Source organism: Lissotriton helveticus, chromosome 6 (genome assembly GCF_964261635.1).
Source record: "Lissotriton helveticus chromosome 6, aLisHel1.1, whole genome shotgun sequence".
NCBI classification, from domain to species: Eukaryota; Metazoa; Chordata; class Amphibia; order Caudata; family Salamandridae; genus Lissotriton; species Lissotriton helveticus.
In genome coordinates, this window is record NC_136067.1 from 1,658,962,451 (window position 1) to 1,658,985,264 (window position 22,814).

The following is a 22,814-nucleotide window of genomic DNA, read 5'->3' on the forward strand; positions in this document are numbered from 1 at the left end:
CTCACAAACCACTAAGTCACTCTTGGAATATCGATATTGCAGAACTCATCAGACAAAAATTGCAAGAAATCAATGCAGCCAAGTGCCACAAGACATATGCTTGTGCTGTGCTGCATTCATTCTGAAACAAAGACATGTGCCTTATGTACAACAAGATGACAGACCACCCTGCTATCCCCTGCGCTGTTGCACAATTAGCTGACATGCACAAACACAGGCACCCGTGCACCATGCTGCAAGGATGCCTGCGACATGCGGAGAAAAGTATTTCTGCAAGAAGGGACACCTAACTGCACACAAACAATCACAAAAGTTCATTTAGCATTAGTCTGGGTCCTGTCAGAATGCAGCATGCATAGAAAAAGAATACAAACAGGATAAATGTAAATCTCACTACGTGTTGCGCATACCTACGCCTCACCTGGTGAGGTGTAGCAATCTGATGCATTTCCTGGTGGAAAGTTAGTACCAGATGCGCAAACGTAGCCAAATAAATGTGTGTTGAGCGGGAACACACATGGCAATATCCATGGGCTGACCCCAACATGCGTACAAGCAGATTCAAAGTAAACATATGCCCAAGGACATCAATAGACATTTTCCTTGTCTTTATATGACCCAGTAATCAGGTGCACCGAGCAGTGCTACTTTGACTCAATCAGTGACCTGCCTGGGGTTCAAGGGGGATGTAAATAACCCACAATGAGTACAACATTTAGCATCCAATTACTTCCAGTGCCAGCTAACCTCGGTAGACTAACTCACAATGATGTATCTTGCTGATGCGTATACATAGTAATGTGCCAAAAATAAAGGGGGTTGCTTCACAAGGCCCATGCACCACCGGTGCCTCATTTACGATATGTGCATAAGTGACATACCGGTGGCGCAATGGGCTTGTAAAAAACCCCAAAGGTGTTTTTAGGTACCCAGACATCCTGACAGTAAGGAGATAATACACAAGACCTGGCCAATGGCATCATGGTAATGTGTAGGCTGTAAAGTACAGGCAATTCAATGTCAGTGATGCAGCTCAATTGCATGTACCAAAACATGATGAAGTAGAAAGTACAAACCTGCACAATGAATACAAAATGTTTAAAAACTCACACTGCAAACACATCAGGACTGAATACTAATCGTCACTTCTCTCCATTTTCTGTTTCAGGTGATTAAGGATATGCATTGTCACCATGGCTGATGACCCAATCAAAGTGACCCACACATAGGCCCAGAGAGACTACAATGTTGCACTGTGACGCAGAAGGGCTATTGTGGAATGGACCTTCGGAGTCCTGACATCAAGGTTTGGGTGCCTTGAGATTTCTGGGGGGAACGCCTATACATGCATGTACTGGTCTGCAAAATCATACTGGCGTGTTGCATTTTGTACAACATCTGTGTACGGACCAAAACACCACTGCCAGAAGACTAGGAGTCTTCTTGATTCCAGTTCAGGGAGGACCTGACCATTGGGCACAGGGTCAAGACTGATTTGCTTATGGCTGGGTTCAAACTGGAATGACATGGGGAGCAAAAAAACGATGGATTTAGACCCAGATCTCTGTACTAGGGTGAATGTATGACATTGTTCTGCATTCTGTCCATCACACTGTTCTTTTTGCATTTGTCAACCCGAGTGGGACGGGTATGCCCAGACGTGGGTCCCATGCTCTCCATGCCACTGGAAGTCAAGCTATCCTGGCTGATGAGGTTTGAAAACCCAAAACTGGTCCTAGGATGCTTGCTTACAGTCCGGGGAGGACCTGGTCTGGCAGTTTGGGCTGGACTGTTCCATTGGGCACAGGGTCAAGACTGATTTGCATATGGCTAGGTTCAAACTGGAGTGGCATGGGGAGCAAAAAAACGATAGATTTAGGCTAAGATCTCTGTACTTGGGTGAATGTATGACATCATTCTGAATTCTGTCCATCAACTGTTCTTTTTGCATTTGTCACCCCGAGTGGGACGGGTATGCCCAGACGTGGGTTCCGTGCTCTCCATGCCACTGGAAGTCATGCTATCCTGGCTGATGAGGTTTGAAAACCCGAAACCGGTCTTAGAATGGTTGTTTCCAGTTCAGGGAGGACGTGGCCTAGCAGTTCAGGCTGGACTGTTCCAATTGGGCACAGGGTCATGACTGTTTACATATGGCTGGGTTCAAACTGGAATGGCATGGGGAGCAAAAAAACGATGGATTTAGGCCCAGATCTCTGTACTGGGGTGAATGTATGACATTGTTCTGCATTCTGTCCATCAACTGTTCTTTTTGCATTTGTCACCCCGAGTGAGACAGGTATGCCCAGACGTGGGTTCCGTGCTCTCCATGCCACTGGAAGTCATGCTATACTGGCTGATGAGGGCTGAAATCCCAAAACCGGTCCTAGGATGCTTGTTTCCAGTCCAGGTCGGACCTGGCCTGGCAGTTCAGGCTGGACTGTTCCCATTGGGCACAGGGTCAAGGCTGATTTGCATATGGCTGGGTTCAAACTGGAATGGCATGGTGAGCAAAAAAACGATGGATTTAGGCCCTGATCTCTGTACTAGGGTGAATGTATGACATTGTTCTGTATTCTGTCCATCAACTGTTCTTTTTGCAGAAGACCAAGAGGAGCAGGATAATCCGGAGCTTCTGTAGCTGGAACAGAAAGGAGGAATGCCATCATCCGCAACTTTTTTACATAATACATTAATCAAATGTCTAGTCGCAAACCTTTATTTCAAACAAAGATTACATCTTATGTATTTCCAAAATAAAATATCACTACAACAATGCCTTGTATGCTTGGTTTGTGACTTAAGAAGGTGATCAATCATGTAAAGCCACGTTAGCCAGGGCCGGACAGGCTACCGGGCAGTTGTGTGTGCTGCCGAGCTGGGGGCTGATTTCGTTGATAGGGACCTGCGTGTGAAAAACGAAATTCGTTTTGCTTTTTTATTTCAATGCGCAAGCAGGTCCCCATCAACGAAATAAGCGCCCACCACAGAGAAATTAGCCCCCAGCTCGGCAGCACACACAACTGCCCGGTAGCCAGTCCGGCCCTGACGTTAGCAAAACAATAGTGTCACATAGACCACTCACCTAGCAGGGGATACGATACAAAATAAAGAAAGAGTGGAAATGGGACAATGTATTGGACATCTGAAATTGTTACTATGTATGGTTGCTCGGTGAGAATCAAAACATGTGTGTTCTGTCTTCACAGGAGTACAAACAGGTCTGTTTTCACACAAGAGCGTAGTACAACATACAATTTGTGTCTGATGCATCATTGTAGCTGGGGACACATAGCTCTAAACCATCATAAAAGTAGAAACACAACATATCTGTGAAACCTGTGCCAAAGGAAATAAGGTAACGGATAATAGTCACAAAGATAGTTGAAAAATGGGATGTTCCGAATTTGAAGTCCTCCTGGTATAGTCCCAGCTCGTAGATGTTGTACGTCCCAGCTCGTAGATGTTGTACTGATCTACGCCCATGTAGATCAGTTCTTATTTGTTTCTTCTTTAACCTAATTAATTTGTCAGACTCATTTTGAGTCTTAGCAGTCAAACTCAAGGTTGCCGAAGCAAATGCCGGTGGGGCGTTAATCAGTCGCTGTATATGTTCTTCGCTGTAAGCGAAGGTGTCACTCTCTGTCATAGTCCTAACTACAAATACATACAAAGATACTCACAAACTTAGACATACAAACACAAATGACACACGAAGTGACAAAATCACCCCTTTAAAGAGCCACTAAAGCTCCTATCTGCCTACGTGGAATCGGACCAACTTTATTCCGATATACAGGGCCTCGCGGGTAGCCACCCGCACAATTAGTAGAAAACAGCCAAGGTCCTTGACTCACCTCAGTAAGGCCGAGTCCAAATAACGTAAAAATTCAACAATTGCCAATACTGAGCAATAATTATACGTAAAGGTTTTTCAACTGCATATATGACTCAAACATATAAATGCACAAGGAGATTAATTCAACAATCAATGTTTTATTTTGAGAATCGATTAGACCTTATTTCTTATCAAAAGCATTTTATATACATGTGTAAAAAGACACTAAATCCAACTACATATACAAACTAATAAACTAAATATGACACCCCCAATCAATCCGAACCTTTCACTCACACAAACAGTCCAACATTCTTCCATAAATCTTTTGACGGGGACAACAACGGGGTCGACGCGTTTTGAACCAGACCCTTTGTCTGGTTCTCCTCAGGACCAGGAATATTCCAAAAACAGAAAGAAACATTAGGCTGACTGGTTTTCTGTCGTTTTTTTTGTCTTCCCCAGATCTATTTATAAAAACCAATTCCTGTTGTTGAACTCACTATTTGCTTCTGCTTCATTAACAAGGTAGGCAGCAAATTCCGGTGACGGCTGTTTCTAGACTCAACACAGTCAGTAGTAGTGATTTATGTAAGTTTCTTTCTGTTTTTAGAATATTCCTGGTCCTGAGGAGAACCAGACAAAGGGTCTGGTTCGAAAGGCGTCGACCCTGTTGTTGTCCCCGTCAAAAGATTTATGTTATTCGATTAATTTGGAAATTGCACGAATTAAGACGTTTATGTTAGGAAAACTGTTGAGTAAGGAAGATTCCTACATGTATTAGAAAAACGTTGGATGTTTTCTTTGACGTGGGGATTAGGCAGTGCATTCACCAGTTACATGAGCACTGGGTTGTTTGTTGGATGTTGCAAGTGAGAAAGTGGTGTTGAGGAAGAATGTTGGACTGTTTGTGTGAGTGAAAGGTTCGGATTGATTGGGGGTGTCATATTTAGTTTATTAGTTTGTATTTGTAGTTGGATTTAGTGTCTTTTTACACATGTATATAACATGCTTTTGATAAGAAATAAGGTCTAATTGATTCTCAAAATAAAACATTGATTGTTGAATTAATCTCCTAGTGCATTTGTATGTTTGAGTCATATATGCAGTTGAAAAACCTTTACGTATAATTATTGCTCAGTATTGGCAATTGTTTAGTTTTAACATTAGTTGGACTCGGCCTTACTGAGGTGAGTCAAGGCCCTTGGCTGTTTTGTACAGCCACCATGTACGGCATGCGTTGCAGTCCAGTGTAGCCAACTAGCCTCTCAACACCAGTCAGGTGTATGCAAGACAGAAATCTCTGCCTGGTTAGCACCAAGTGAAATCCACCATACACCCAAGAGATCCATAACATGTGTTGAGGAAAAGCAGTACCACCCGATTGTCTCCTGAATGCCAACTTTGGCAATCAGATTACATGTGAGGCACACCCCCTGTAAATCAGGACTGTACTAGCAGTGTGGCCATGTCTTTTGGGAAGATAACATCCCTGGACCTCATCCACTTCACAACCTGGACAACAACACCAGGCCCCAAAACACATCACACTTTCCTAATCAGTGACTCAGCCAGTTGAATCCTCTGTAAGTCTGGATTACACAAGCCTGTGTATATCAGGGTACTCCGAGTATGAAGGGGAACCCACAGGTGCAGGTGATGCAAATGGGCTCTCTGAGTTCCCCAGTCACTGGTCCCCCTTCCACTGAAGATTTGTCCAGGTCAGGAGCCTCACCCTCCACAGATAACGGGCAGCACAAAATCCTCATGCATGATGATGTTGAAAGGTGCAGCACAAATTAGGATGTCTCCCCTGTCACCCCAGTATATTTTTGGTATGTGCTATGCAATGCAGACTACTCTTTGTACCTGATCAGGAGCACCAATATTGATCACCCCTAGAAGATGCACCATGCTGGATTCTCCTGTCAGCATTGTGTCTACATCTGACATGCCAGACTTGGCCAACAGCTAAGGGTCATTGCTGACACATCAATGTACACAGCCAGGGTCCACAGGCTTGTGCGTGATTTAGGCCCCACCTTTAACATCATTTTACAGTAACTCTGCAGCACCTGTGTCTACCACTACGGGTCTCATACAAAAGCACAGTGTTGTTTCAAGTCATAGGGGACTACTGTCTGTGCTTTCCGGCATTGGACGCCATGCTGTTGCAAGGAGTGTACATTGAAAAGTGCTGCATTGCTGTTTCCAGCCAACAATGTCCTGTCCACCTGGGACTCTGGGTCTACAACATGTTTTCACATGGCCATGTGTGACTTGTTGACCTCTGTATATTTTGCCCCAGGTGGCTCCATTCTGGTGCATACATTTCTGGAAACAACATCAGAGATGCCTCCACAAGCTTCTTTTGCCTACCGAGGCTGAAAGGTGATGCAGTGCCTACTCACATAAAATGGTTGGACCTCTACCTTCCAGCTGTCATATAATTACTCTCCTAGCTTCAAGCAGTGTATCACTGTCACACTAGATTGATGGGCATCTGTGTCTGACACAAGCGGTTTCTTACGCCATGAAACCATATATTGTACATATGTCGCTAACATGACAATGGATGTGCTTGATAGACACTGTTTAAAAACATCATCAGATTTGCGAAATCCCTATTGTGTCCCACAATCTCTCTGAATCATGTCCATGAGTGACTTTGCACAGCTCATTGTAAATGTGAACATCTGCAATTGCAGCAGAGCAAATACTCAAATGTGATTCTGTGGTCTAGCCTTTGCATTGTGTGCTGCATCCTAAATCTTTCAAGTAGTGAATGCCTGATGCTCATGTGCATGTGTGTTGCAAGCCCGTAAACAGGTGCAGACATCGCAGCAATGTGTAATGTGACAGTCACATATGTGGTCACACATACAACCATAATGACTACCACTGATGCATGCATGTATAATCACACATGAATAGATCTGGATAAGCATCAATGTAAGGACCAAGGCATGTTGACAGCTCTGGATTACTGATATCATGACATATCAGAATGACTGAAGTCACCTACACAACACAGTTCACATCCCATAGCCATATGGTGTCATTGGTCATGCTATTTACCTGTACTTTGCATTAAAAAGTTTGCTGCGTAAACACGTTTGAATTATTTTTTCATAACCGCCATTGAAAATAATCGTTAAACTCATGTTACAACACTAAAAATTACCGCTCAGCCCTTAGTGGGTAAAAAATTCTCGCAGAGTTCAAAAACGGGCCGCAAACACCCAGGAAGTGATGTCAGTCTCCTGTGCAATGGAGGATTACTGTACACTTTCACCTTCTCTTTTAGGCACACTGTCAGTGTCTGTGGAGAGTGTTGGAGGTGTTTGGAGCTGTGTGCTGGTATTGCTGAAGAAGAGAGTGGTTTTGTGTCCTGTGAACTGTCCCCAGTGTCCCTGTCAAGTCCTGTGTTCTAGTTTGTATGTGTTTTTTGCGTCTTGTTGATTATCTTGATGGGTGTCTGTCCATGGGGTATATTTGTCTTACTTACGGTTTCAGGGTAACATTATTGGGGTTTCCTTTTTACATAGTGGGGTTAGGCGTGTGTTGGGAGATGTCGGTGTGGATAGGGAGGGCAAGATGACCGAGGGGGCATTGGGGGGCTTCCTCTGGGTAATAAAGGTTTACCTGCCACTGAAGGTAGAGAGTGGGCGATATAGCCTGCAGTGTTATGATGTCCAGGTCCATAAGTTGAGGTGGGAGCATATCCGCAACCACATGATGAGGATTTCCGGGGTGGACAGGACTGTCCACCTATGGAAGCAATGATGGTAAGATTGTGTGGGACGTGAGGGAGACCTGTTGGACCACCCGGGAGTTATCGTTGGCAGGCAAGGTGGTAAGTACATGACAAAAGTTTCATTAAATCCAAGTATGTTTTCCCTGTCAACATATGTAGTCAGTGACACAATGTAACAAACACTAAAGGATGATGCCATCCATTTTTTAGTAAAGCTGCCTAGCTCAAACACAATCACACTTGCACCATTGTGCAAGTGTGCCAGTGTTGATGATGATGTATGACCATGTGCAGGAATGTGTACACTCCTGCACATAAAAAATAATGAAGTGCTGTTTCATGTTTCAATGTGTGCAGCGCAGTGCAGCATAAAAAGATAGTGTATAAGGCTATTTGTGTGTGAGGACTCTCAATGCACATAAAGTTCCTATGTGAGCTGCACAATGCAACACACATGACAAAACACACTGCCTGATGGACTAACTTGTCTATCCTTGTTGTGCAAGGGTCTAAGCATTTGTTAACAATCAATCAATCAATCAATCACAGCATTTATATAGCGCACTACTCACCCGGAGGGTCTCAAGGTGCTGGGGGGAGGGGGTCCGCTACTGCTCGAACAGCCAGGTCTTGAGCTGCTTCCTGAAGGCGAGGTGGTCTTGGGTCAGGCGGAGGTGGGTCGGGAGGGAGTTCCAAGTCTTGGCGGCCAGGTAGGAGAAGGACCTTCCTCCTGTGGTGGCTCTTCGGATGCGGGGGAAGGCGGCGAGGGCGTGGCTGGTCGATCGAAGCTGGCGTTTGGGAGCGTAGAAGTTAAGGCGGCTGTTGAGGTATCCTGGGCCTTGGTTGTGTAGGGCTTTGTGTGCGTGGGTGAGGAGCCGGAAGGTGATTCTCTTGTTGACCGGGAGCCAGTGCAGGTCTCTCAGGTGTCCGGAGATGTGGCTGCGGCGGGAGATGTCCAGGATGAGTCGTGCTGAGGTGTTCTGGATCCGCTGGAGTCTCTTCTGGAGTTTGGCGGTGGTTCCGGCGTAGAGGGAGTTGCCGTAGTCCAGACGGCTGGTGACGAGGGCCTGGGTGACCGTCTTCCTGGTCTCGGTGGGGATCCATCGGAAGATCTTACGTAGCATGCGCAGGATGTTGAAGCACGACGAGGAGACGGCGTTGACTTGTCTGGTCATGGAGAGGGAGGAGTCCAGGATGAAGCCCAGGTTGCGTGCGTGGTCTGTTGGTTTGGGTGCGCTGCCTAGGGCGGGGGGCCACCAGGAGTCGTCCCAGGCGGAGGGTGAGGATCCCAGGATGAGGACTTCCGTCTTGTCCGAGTTCAGTTTCAGGCGGCTGTTCGACATCCATTTGGCTACGTCTGTCATCCCTTCGTGCAGGTTGGCTCTGGCGGTGGCGGGGTCGTTGGTGAGGGAGAGGATCAGCTGGGTGTCGTCGGCGTAGGAGATGATGTTGAGGTTGTGCTGGCGTGCGATGGCTGCGAGGGGGCTCATGTAGACGTTGAAGAGTGTTGGGCTGAGCGAGGAGCCTTGAGGAACGCCGCAGATGACTTCGGTGGCTTCAGATCTGAACGGGGGGAGGCGAACTCTCTGTGTCCTTCCGGCGAGGAAGGAGGTGATCCACTCCAGTGCCTTCTCCTGGATTCCGACGTTGCTGAGGCGCTGTATTAGGGTACGATGGCAGACAGTGTCGAAGGCCGCGGAGAGGTCCAGGAGGATGAGGGCCGCTGTTTCCCCGTTGTCGAGCAGGGCTCTGATGTCATCGGTGGCTGCGATCAGGGCGGTCTCGGTGCTGTGGTTGGCTCGGAAGCCAGACTGCGAGAGGTCGAGGGAGCCGTTCGTCTCGAGGAAGGCGGCCAGTTGCTTGTTGACGGTCTTCTCGATGATTTTTGCCGGAAACGGGAGCAGCGAGATGGGGCGGTAGTTCTTGAGGTCGGAGGGGTCGGCTGATGGTTTCTTGAGTAGAGCGCTGAGTTCGGCGTGCTTCCAGCTCTCCGGGAAGGTTGCGGTGTCGAAGGAGGTGTTGATGATGTCCCGCAGGTGGGGTGCGATGACAGCGTCGGCCTTGTTGAAAACGTGGTGAGGGCAGGGGTCTGTTGGAGATCCGGAGTGGATGGAGTTCATCGTGCGGATGGTGTCTTCGGTGCTGATTGGGGTCCAGGCGCGGAGGGTGGTGGTGGGGGGCGGTGGTTAGGTCGTGGCGTGCGTCGGATGAGTGCTGAAGCTGTTGTGTATGTCCGCGATCTTGTTGTGGAAGTAGGAGGCGAGGGAGTTGCAGAGGTCTTGAGATGGGGTGATGTCGTTGTTTCCGGCGTTGGGGTTGGAGAGCTCTTTCACGATGTTGAAGAGTTCCTTGCTGTTGTGTGCATTGTTGTTCAGTCGTTCCCTGAATGCGGTTTTCTTGGTGGTGTGGATCAGTTGGTGGTGTTTTCGGGTGGCGAGCTTGAGGGCAGTCATGTTGTCCGGTGTTGGGTCTCTGCGCCAGGTTTTCTCGAGTGCTCTACAGTTCTTCTTGGAGCTCTTGAGTTCGTCGTTAAACCATGGGGCTTTCTTGCTGCCGGGTCTGCTCGGCGGGGTCTTCAGAGGGGCGAGGTCGTCTGCGCAGTCGCTGATCCATTTCGTGAGGTTGGTGGCCGCTTGGCTGGGGTTCGTTGTGTTGGTGGGCGGGTTCTTGCTCAGGGAGGTGGCAAGCTGGTCTGCCGTGATCTTATTCCAGCTTCTGCGGGGAGCCTGTTGCTGGTGATGGTGGAGCGTGGTCCTTTTGAAGCTGAAGTGTACGCAGCTGTGGTCCGTCCAGTGGAGTCCCGTGGCGTGGCTGAAGGCGATGTCCTTGCTGGAGGAGAAGACCGGGTCGAGTGTGTGTCCGGCGTGGTGGGTGGGGGTGGTTACCAGTTGCTTGAGTCCGAGGTTGGCGAGGTTGTCCAGCAGGGCGGTGGTGTTGCGGTCGTTGTTGTTCTCCAGGTGGAAGTTTAGGTCCCCGAGGAGGATGTAGTCGGTGGAGGGGAGGGCGTGTGGGCTGATGAAGTCGGCGATGTCTTCTCTGAATCGTGTGCGTGGTCCCGGGGGTCTGTAGATGAGGGTGCCTCTGAGTTTGGTCTTTGGGTTGACGTGGATCTGGAAGTGCAGGTGTTCGGCGGGTGCGAGGGTGTCGTCGGAGTTGGTCGTGATGCGGATGGTGTCCCTGTGGATGATGGCGATGCCTCCTCCAGTCTGGTTGACGCGGTCCCTCCGGATGATCTTGTAGCCGTCCGGGATGGCGATGGCGATGTCGGGCGCTGAGGAGTCGTTCATCCAGGTTTCCGTGAGGAAGGCGACGTCTGGGGCTGTGGTGTCGAGCAGGTTCCAGAGCTCGACGGCGTGTCTGTGGACGGAGCGGGTGTTGAGCAGGATGCACTTCAGGTGGGTGATGCTGGTGTTCGGCTTGGTGGGTGCTGGTGTGGCGTGGGTCCGGTTGCAGGTGAACTTGCAGGAGTGGCAGCTGAAGGGTCCATGGGTGCGTCTCGGTGTGGCTCGATAGCAGCCTGGGGTTCGGCCGGTGTTGAGTGCGTTGAGTTCGGTGGCGTCGTAGGTCCATCGGGTCGGCTTCCGTCGGTGGGGGCCAGGGGTCCTGGCGCTGGGCGAGGTCCAGGCACGGACGGGCGCAGACGGGCTTACCTTTGGCGCACCTTCGGCGCTCAATCGGTGCTCCCGCTGCGCGCGTCCGCTGCGCGGTCGCTCTGGGGGCGTCATAAATCAGGAGCCGGGAGGGCGGGTCAGCTGGGTGGTGGGAGCGGGGCTGCCAATGGGTGGACGGTGGGCATGGCCTCAGGGGTCAGCGGCGGGAAACGGTCACAGGCGGGCGGCTCAGCGGCGGCTGGGTCGCTCGTGGCCGTGACAGCAGGAGGCAGGAGGCGTCTGGAGCAGGTGGGGAGCAGGTGGGGTGACCCGGCCAGTAAAGGCACAGTTCCCAATGTAGGTGCTGGATCACATGTATGTCACACTTTTAAATCTTCTACATTGCAATATGACATGGGTGTTGCTGTGTAATGGCCATCGAAAAACCCATTCCCATGGGAACACTTGTCACTATTTTTGCTGTGTAAGTCTGCCTCACACACAATGTGGGATCAGACCACGTCAATTGTCTGAACACACCCTTGTGAAATATGCTAAGCACATATTGACTACCCAACGTTGAGAAAATGACATTGTTGCTGGAAACAGGGCCTTGTGAATGTGTCACTCAAGTAGTGTGTACAAAATGATCACATAAAGTATCAGGCTTGTCTTGTTGTCCAAAAGGCTACAATGGTCATGTTTTGTGTGTCAGACAGGCAAAGCAGATCTCTTCAAGTATGCAACATGAACAGAGACAGGACTGTTACTGGCCATTGAATTGTATGTAGATGAACATGACACATGTGGAAATTCACGTTTGATATTAAAACACGTTTTTTACATGTCTCACAGCTGAAAGACCACTGATAACTCAGGGTGACGTAGTTGCCTACATGGATCCACATTCCACTGGTGAGTGCCTTCCTCATATATTTTCTTTGTGAGATGTGAAGATTTGATGAAAATGCTCCTGTATGTAGTTGAACACAGTCCGGGTGTGTATCACATGGCCCTCACCTCTAGTGTGATGAGGGAGCAAAACATTGAGATGTATGATGTTGTGATTGACCACAGCATTCGACTTCATGACTTAATGTTGCACATCCCCAGTTAGTCAAATTCTTCACCTCCCTGTATTAGCAAATTTCTTGCTAATCCCTGGCGTTTGACCTCAGATGAATTTTCATGGAATGCCAAACATGTAGGCACTCTGCCACAAATGTGCAAGTGTGCTTGCTTTGGTGCTAGCCATAACAAATGGACACTGTTGTGTATGCAAATCAGTGTTGCCACTTTATCATGACACCTTGTTTGCCAACATGCAACATGTCAGACCCGTACTGCTGAGATGTTGTTATGTCAATATAATACAACATACATTTCCAAGGTTTACCATCGGCGATATGTTCCATCAGATGTGTGATCCAATGGAATCCATTGTGTCAAAATTCCCTCCATTCTTTGCATGCTGTGGCTGGGGGTACTCAATCCCAGATAAATGCTGTATGCAACTGTCACACAATGTGCCAGACAAAATGCATTGTACCATGATCCTTAACATGTTGGTGCATATTACAAGGACAGCACTGCCTCTACAACATTACTTGGAACAACATTGTGGTAGCAAGAGTGGCTTAGCCTTAGTCATGATGCAGCGTTAAGCCAACTCCTTCTGATTGATGCCCAATAGTGCTTTATACCACCTTCTTACACCATATCTTGGGTGCAAATGGTGGGCAATGTATACCAACATATCAGAGGTCTGGCCCATATCTACAAGCCCAGCGTGACTATGTTGGAGTGCGTAATGTGTAATACCCTGACCAAAATGTATTGAAAAATGCGCTGTAATGAGAATGGTTTATTTACTCATCCTCTCTGCTGTTCCAATGTGTGCTGCATTGTGCGGCACACATGGAAACAGCAAGACACCATTGATTGTTCTTGTGCAGGAAGGTGAGCCTTTCAGCACATGAACGATCTTTGAAAAAAGGACAGCTTCTAACTTCAATATGTGCTGCATTAATGTAATTTCAAGATTGTTTATGTGCAGGAAGGGGCATCCTCCGGCACACAAACAATCTTCCCATTAACGCAGACCCCCTTGCATCATGGTGCAAGGGGGGGTGCGTAGGCACAGGAGGCAAAACTGTTGCAGCAGCGCAGGGGTAAAAACAGGTCTGCACCATACTGTTGTAGATATGGCTCAGACCTGCGTTCATGTAGTTGCAAAGCATGGCGTTATGCCAAGGAGGCCAATGCCACGTTCCGCCACTTTCATGTCAAGATTCCCCTATGTCTTTTTTGGCATGGCCTGACTCTGCAATAGGCCTGCAAAGCTGTCACCTTGAGGTAATTCCCCTGGTAAACTAAGTATGAGTCAGCACCATCATTTAACTCTGCTGATTTGCAAATGTTGTGACTTTACTCTGCCCTTGACATGTCCCATGCCATACATTGATGGGTCAGGTTGTAACTTGTAATGGTGAAAGTTGTCATTTATCTTTGATCTTACATTTGTGGCCCAATTCACAGAACTAACTTAAGACAAAATCCTAAACTTACTACTTTTGGTATTCACAGAATGCACTTACTACTTTTGGTATTCACAGAATGCACTTACTACTTTTGGTATTCATATACTTTTGGCAAGCTCTGCCTCCGGGCCTGCAAGCTCTGCATCCGGCCCAGAAGCTCCACCTCCGGGTCGTAATCTCCGGCCCGAGTGCGGACGTAAAGTTAGTAGTCGTAAATCCTTTCTGTGAATACCAAATGTAGTAAGTGCATTCTATGAATACCAAAAGTAGTAAGTGCATTCTGTGAATACCAAAAGTAGAAAGTTTAGGATTTTGTGTTAAGTTAATTCTGTGAATCAGGCCCATTGTCTTTTGTCTTATTTTGTAGATGACATGTAGTCTGAGGAGGTACGATAGTTCCAAACCAGGCAGGTACGATATTTGCATATATGACGTGTGGCCAAGGGATATCATGCCATGGCAAGGAGATACCGAAAGGACCGGGCAGCTGGACAATGGAAATCTCTGCCTGATTTTGCATGGAAAAGTGGAGGAAGGGCACCCAAGCAATCCCAGACTCTTCTAATATCAGATGTGGGTCCAGACATCATCACAGAGCTGCTACTCCAAGTCAGACACCACATATCCAACCTGATGCACCTGCCTCAGGTACACAACCAAGTGCCCCCTCACAACCTCACACACAAGGCACTGCATTGCTGCCATCTGCACCCTGGACACATGCTGTCAGGTACACAAACAGGGACCGTCGGTGTTTACTGGACATAAATGTGAGATTGGCACAAGTGGAGAGGGACGTATCGGACATTAACACCCACCTCCAGGACATCAAGCGTGCTCTGGGGCTCCCATTCATAGCCCCCAAATATGTGATCCTTACCCCTTCATACAGTCCCCCTATTCCTGTTTGAATACTGTTTATTAGTTATTGTAGGATTCTATGTGTTATTAAGTGTAGTTTTAGAGTAGTAATAGTTAGTGTAAGGTTTAGGTAAGGTTTTAGCGTTTTTATTCAGTTTATGCAGTGTTATGGGCTAAGTTTCCTTTTCCTTTGGGTGGGGGGTATTTGTTCTTGTAAAAAAAAAATACAAAAATATATATATTTGCCTAGGATATATGTATAGTTAGTCCATGTTTAGATTAAGCTGTCTTTGTCCCATCTGAAGATGTGCTTTAAGGGGGGTAGGTGTGTTGATGTCTCATATATGTTGTTGAGTGTTTAGTATTAGATAATGTAGTTAGTTCACTGTAAAATGTAGTTAGTATTAGTCAGTTTAGTTTTTTTGAGTGTTTAGTATTAGATAATGAAGTTAGTTTACGGTAAAATTTAGTTATTATTAGTCAGTTTAGTTTAGGTTAGCTGAGGTAATTAGCATTAGTTTAAGTTAGGTAGTGTTTTTAAGATTTAATAAACTGTTATCAGTTGTGGCGACACTTATGGTTGAAGTGATTTGATGGAGTGGTGATTTAAAAGTTGGATACAACAGATTCATTCACAAAACTATCATTTGAATGTCAAAGTGTGGTTGTGACATCATCTTCTAAGGAAAGGCTACTGTCATACTGCTGTTGGATTTTGATCAGACAACATGCATGAATTTTAGGCTGGCAAAGTTCACTTATGACCTTGCATAGTTATAGTTTACTGATTTATTTAGTATCTTATGAGGAACTGACGGAGTTGTAAGACACATTGGGGCATATCTACAACAGAATGAGGCGCAGTGGAGCTGTGCTCATGACGAGCTGAGCTCGTCATAACGGCCCGGATGGCCCATGCGGGGCTAATTCCCCGCCTTAATGCAGCACACATAGAAGTTGCAAAACGTCATTTTTATTTCGGATTGCTTATGTGCAGGAAAGGTCACTTTCCTGCACATACACAATCAATGGCAATGTGCTGTTTCCTTGTGTGCTGCACAAGGCAGAACACATGGAAACAGCAAAAAAGAGGAGAAATAAAGCATTTTTCCTCATTGCACGAGGGTAAGACATTGTTTTCCCATGTCTTATTTTTTGCGCTGCCCTCTATTTACGCTTCCCTTGTAAATAGGAGGCAGCGTCACAATCAATTGGCATTGCAGTGGAACGCCCACCGCAAAGTCCATTGCCCTCCCCTTTCAGCTGAGTACAGTATGAAAGGGTGCCTTATTTACAAGGCAGCATTAAGCCACGTTAAGTGTGGCTTAATGCTGCCTCGCAAATAGGGCAAAGCCCCTCTCACCAACACAACGTCACTGAAATTGACGTTGTGGTGGCAAAAGGGGCTTGTAAATATGTCCCATTATGCTTCATCATCTTTGTGAATACGGTGAGTGCTCTATCTTGAGGTGTTGCATGGCATGACACTCATCACAACAACCATTGTCCACACCATTGACTATGAGTAGATCTTCGAAGTATGAATTGCTAGCAATGCGAGGTGAAGCCACTTCTTGTGGCATGACAATGACTTGAATACTGAACCAAGTCACTATCCCCATCATGAACATAGGGAAATGTGAACTTCCAGCAATAATGTTGTTTTTGAGATATGAGGGATTGGCAAATTCACACATATCCTGTCATCTCACTGCCTACCAGAGACACAGATTCAGAAGGACCCTTTTTTCAAATGGCCCTCTGGATTAGTTCTGCTGCCTAGACTGTCCATTCATTTTTGACACATCTATACTTGAATGATCACAGGAAACACACATCTTTGTGACTTTGGTGCTTTGATTAACAAATGATATTCTGGAGTTAACAGGACTGGCCCAGTTCTTTGGACAACATCCCTCCACATTGTTGACATGGCCGGTGGAGGGCCAGACAGAGTCCTTTGAGGGGAACATGTCCAGAGACAAGTTGAGGAAAAAGCAAAGTTCAGTCAGGAAGCTGATTGTGGTGTCATTGGGGATCAAAGGCCACATTGGCAGTCCATTAAAAGTCTAAGATGAATGTAGCAGATGGACATAGTAAGACAACTAGTTATATAGCAACATTCCCATTTACACATCTAATGGGACAATCAGAGAGGTACTGATAGATTTATTTAGATGTGCTGAAGTAGTGATGCTGCTAATCACCCATATGAACAAGCAGCCCTAAAAATATGTGTTGGGCCTGCTTCTGTAGTTTTACTGCTAGATTGAGTTGACATTTAAAGTACCTTGCCAAATTTTAAACTTCCTTTCTACTAAATATAAGTTACCCCTAATGTAGGGTGCACATAGGCCATAGGGCAGAGTACTATGTGGTTAGAAGGTGTAGCATACACTTTAAAGTCTCAGTCAGTCAAATGTGTGTTTGAGACCCTAGACACAGTTAAATATACTCCTCCACTCTCTCAGATATATAGGCAAGTGCTGACACAACCTACTAATGGCCTACTACTACAGAGCCTGTCTGTGCCCTTTTACTGCAAGTGCAAGAGCTGTTCTCAAAAGCATAGAGTCTCTTTCTCATGCAGTGAGACATGGCAGAGCCATTTATAAATTTTCTGACATACACAGAAACTATGGGGGTCATAAGAAAGCCGGGCGGACTCTGTCCGCCCGCCACCCTATCGGGAAACGGGACGCGCCCACCATAAGGGAGGGGGTCCCGTGGGGGCAATTAGGATGTGCCCGCCACAGTGGCGGGTACATCCTGCATTCCTGTCATTGTGCAGGCGGTGCACTCAGCACCGCCCACCACAATGCCAGGAAGGCATGTTGTGCACTTCCATGCACAACATGGAAGGCACCGCGCAGTGCCTGCCATGTTGTGCATGGAACTGCCGCGGGGTACCATAGGTACCCCCCATGTGCACCCCCCACCCCCCGAGTACCTGGGGGCCCGCAACATGCCCCCACAGTCCATTCACGCATGCCTTTCCATGGAGGAAATGCCGCCACGGAAAGGCATCTTTCCGCACTCATGGTAATATTTGGCAGTGTCTAGCAGACACCCACCCGGTGAACTCGATGACCGGACGGAAAAGCGGCAGACAGTCTTTCTGTCCGCCGCGGTCCCCCCCGCCATAGTAATATGGCGGGGGAAATGGGTGGCGGGCAGGGTCGGATCATGGGCGGATCGCCACCGCCATGCGGGCGGTGGCGATCCGCCCGTGATCCTAATAGGTCCCTTTGTATCCAGCAGTATCAAAGACAGTGGCAGACACTTACAAACCCAAAGATTTACCAACTCAGCTATTCGTTCTGGCACTTACATACACATTTTGAGAGCCATAGAGTCACTAAAACAGGTATATAGTGGCATACTTACTTAAACAAAACCAAAGGGGATCATGGACGGAGTGTTGAACATTGCAATCACTCACCCCTAGTCAACTGATCTGGGCGTTAATACATCATCATTCTTTAGCTCACTCCGTCACCCCAGTAATACATGGCTATATGCAAATCAGTCTGACCCTGTGTAGTGTAGTTCCTACATTCCCAATAGGCTCTGCGCATTGGAATAATATATCCTACAGATTAGATGTAGGACTGGGGTCGACTAGGCCTCTATCTAATATACTAGACTTAATTGTGTGTGCCAGCTAGCTCAGAGGTCACTGGAAACTTTCTTGAATTCACAAGAAGGGATTAGTCTCTGACAACCGCATGAACACGACAACTTTGTTTCACCAAGATAAAATGTATCTTCAGAGTCGTGGAAACAATAGATAGATATTTCACTCAGTCAGTCATGCATGCTTCGTTTCACTAGAGGTGCAGAGAAAGTAGAAAGACGGGCGTTTTCAATAAAAGGTTTTATTGAACAGTCTTCTTTCTCAAGCATAAGAAATGAACTGCTACACTTGTAAACTGTTTGTTAAATATAATGTGTACAGTATGAATAGTAGAATAAAATAATACTGTAAGAGCAGTGTATGGTTGCTAAACCATATATAAATACATACATAAATAACAGTGGCTAAAAGTACTCAACTGGTGTTTCTAAAATACGCCTACCTCTGTGTACCTAACCTAAGCTTAGTACGAGGGAGGAAGTAAGTGAAGTGTAGCATAAATGTAGTATTCTTTTGCCAAGAATCTGCTCAAGATTTCTCTAAGGGTGTAATCAGCTCCGTACCTTAGTTTAGAATGGAGAAAGCTGGTCTCGGGACTCGATTTCCCAACAACCCGCAAGGGTAGCTTGGAAATACTGGAGCTGGATTTCTCGACAGGAGAAAAGACAGTGTCTCTCTCAGTGCGTCTGCTGGAGGGTCGGCTTCCTTCGGCACTTGCTGTAGCAGGGCGCATCGGGCAAGTAGATAGTCGAACTGCTCCAAACCACCGTGTGTTTGCTTGAGCGAGTGTGGGCATATTTATACCTTGAAAGTGCCGTCTTTGACGTACAGTTGGACATAATTACGTCATCAAAGTGTCTCAGTTCTTTGAAAACTCCATGAGTTCTTGGGCGAATCAATATTCAACCAAGGGGAAGTCCCCGGCTGCTGAAGCTGAGTTTTCCAAGAAATCGTTGTGGATTTTTCGGAATTAGTGGAAGTAGCCCGTCTGTATTTGGACTGCATGAGCTATGCCTAATATGGTTAGGATTTCTATGCCTACATAAGGATATGGTGATTTATACCTATATAAGGGCATGAATCGGGAAACTTACAATAGGGTCCTATAATGATACATAACACCCACTGCACGCTATTATGTTCATCTAAGTTCAAGCACTAAAACATATCATCTAGAGCATGTGTTTACAACACCCAGAAAATCATATAAAAATGTATTTGAAATGGTTGCACACGAAAAATGAGCATTTTGTATAGTACACATTTAAGCGAAATGACTTCATTGTAAGCATATGATATGATATTAGTAATGCTAACTAAATGAATCATGAAAATTACATTTATGAAATGGCTCTTAGTTGCAGAAGAAAAAGGTCGAGACCATCCCATAGCAGAATATACAAACTGTTTTTGTTTGTGGATTAGGCTAATATTGTTTCTCGGAAGTATTCAAGGAATTCTTGTTATCTAAGAATAGTTCTACTATAAGCAGATTACTTTTTGTGTCAAAACTCACTTCGTTTTTTGGAAAAAGTCAAATAAATCTGTCGTAAAAATAGAGTTCCAAACTTGGTAGTTTTTGTTTTGAAAAATTGAAGGTCGAATTTCAGAGTTTGAAAGAACGCTGTGTGCTAATTTCAAAAGTTATTCTCGGTATCAGGAGAAAACATTAAGTCATAAAGGCTGGCAAAGAAATCGTCTACCACAGTAGATGAAAGTTCGACTACTTCATTAAGAAGGTCAATTGTGCACAGATGCAAAGCATCGCCGTCAGCGTCAGTTGCCGCATTAGCAATGTTCATAGCAGATGGTACCTGTGTGCCTGTTGGTACGCGTATCTTACCTCCAGTTGGATTTGCCTGTGAGATCTCAATGAATGCCATCATCAGAATTGGTAGCCGTTGTGGGAAACACAACACATGAGCCGTTACCGGACCCAGTAATGCGTCAGCATCCGTTGGCATAACCGATGGTAGTGTTAGAGAGACATCTAACACGCATTCCTCTCCACAAAGCAGGCATCGTAGAACAGGTAAGATGCAATCTTGCCCGATTGGTCTGAATGACAGGAACCATGTGGTATTCAGATCTCTCAAACAAGCCAAGCCAAGGATCTGTGTTATTCTCTCACGATACCTCATGGCCTGGAGTGCATTTTCCATGCTGACTTGGTTATCGCTGGTGGTCGGATTTGCCATAACGGAGCAGGAGGAATAAAAATAAGATCCCTGCTACAAGTCCCAAAATGAGAGGCAGGCCGCCGAACACAGAGTGGACGAAGTTAGGAAAAATGCCCAGGACTGCTTCAAAGGGTGCTAACAGTCCCGAAAAAATCGTCTTAAATACATGTGCAATACCGCTGTTATCAGACATGTTAAAGATACGACCTAACATTTCTGAGAAATGTACTGGGCAGTTTGTTGATAATAATGCATGTATCTCTGCAGAGGACCTTGCAACTTGCAGATCATACGTCTCTCTGGACGAGGTCAGCGGCACAGTTTTTTGCAAAAGAATGGCTTTCATTCTGCTTAAAGTATAAATTGGTATAGAAGAGATGTTCAGTGAAGGCCATAGTGGTGACTCCCCGTCTGTCTTGGTTTAGGAAACAATACTTGCATACAGCAAGTGACCCTGGCTGACACAGTAACGAGATAGCTTATTCCTGGCATCATTGCACAACAAATGTGATCATTTCACATAATGTAGCTACCATTGGAAAGCTGCCTGAAAATTGGATCTATCACCGCTGTGGACGAACCCTGCAGGAGGCAAGAAAGGTTATTGGGGGAACCCTCGCAGGCTCCGTGTAAATTAATACCTTGACACAATAGCGTACCGCTTAGTGAGCTTTCACAATTTTTACCACTAAGAAATACTTCCTTTCCCCCACTCCAACATTTGTGTGTGTATGGTAAATCCCAGGTCGACTTAATGTATTCTTTACCCAACCTTTCATACAGACCTGCTGGTATAAGTTTTAAGCAATGCTGAAACTGGAAAGTCGTCACTGGTATCGCGATGGTGCCATGTATTATCCATTCAACTAATGGTTTCTCAGAAACGATCAATGGTAATCTCTCCAGTTTTTCAATGCTCAGCACCGTATAGTCTGCTCCCCTCTGTGCCAATGAGATTTGTTTATCTGTAAGGTTAAATACAGTAAACAGTGACGTAATGTTGATTAAACGCCAGGGCACATAGCCAGAACAAAGGTTTTGCAACGTCCAGCCTAGTAGCATTATAGAACGCAATTGAGACTGGCCTTGTTGTAACATTAGCAAGTCCTGTTCCATTATGTCTATGGCAGATGATACAATACTGTCCAAAGAATAAATTCTTGACGACAGAGTAGTTAACCCATTGTCAACTACAGAGAGTGATTTCTCTAAATGAATATGATCAATTTCTCGTATTCTTTCAGCTGTTTCCATTTGCGTGACTTTCCAAGCTTCATTGTAAGCAGTGCATATACCGGCGAATATGAATCGTTTATGACGTGGATTACGAGGTCCAAGTAAGAATTCTCGTAAATCAACGCCATCTTTAAGCAAAGATAAGTGTTGTTTGATATCTGGAAGTGTGGATTTTTGTAGCAATTCAAGGCACAGTTTTCCTACACTATAAGTTGTTATTATCCCTGGATGTTGTCTTTGGATTTATCATGGATCTAGCCGAGTTACTGTGAACCCTTGTGTCTTGTGCAGGAATTTATCTTGACAGTTATTCGTGTCTGTGGGCCAGATTAACCATGTTTTCCATTTAGGATGTGTTCTGTTCTTTTGTAAAATATAATTTACGTCTACCTCCTCATCTGAAGTTAAATTACTATCAGGTGTGGGCTTAGGTATGGACGGTTTGTTTAAATCTTTTATCTTAGCAATGCCAAGACAAGATGTCTGTTGAACAGTGTCATTTAAAAATATCATTTGTTCTGGGATGATGCAGCCTCTGAACAATGCTTCTAAACCTTGTATTTGTCAGTCTTTTGTGCCCCAAACTGTTTTTGTCTCAATGTTGTCTTTCCAAAAGTCAAAACCTAAAGTGGACAATTGAGCATAAAAGGCAGCAGAATAAATGTCTTTAGTATTTGTCAACATACTTTTCATGCCTGTCTTATTCACATTTTTAAAGTAAAAACTTTCCGGGATTGTAACATTAAAACCTGTAAAATATGGACATTTTATAAGAAACGTTTTAGAACTACCCTTTGGAGGTGTTGGACAATGTTCCCATTGATTATAATTTAAAACATTTCTAGGGTTTGCAGATTTATGCAAGTAATGATGGCCAAAATGATTAAAACAATGCATTTCTTCATAATTTGATGAACCTTCTAAGTATTCATGTTGTGTACATTTTGCTGACATTTCTAAGTCTGCCATCATGTTATTAACAGTCTCAAAGTCCCAATCATCAGAAAATGTGCTAGGTGAGACGAAATCACTCAAGGAAACCTTAAATTGATGAGGAATCTTTAGCAGCTCAACAGGGCAATAAATGTCATAATAAGTTGTATCCCATACTATTTCACCAGGTAGTGGGACCGCTGTAATGTTCACTGATGACAGGTCTCGTTGTTCACGATGAGATG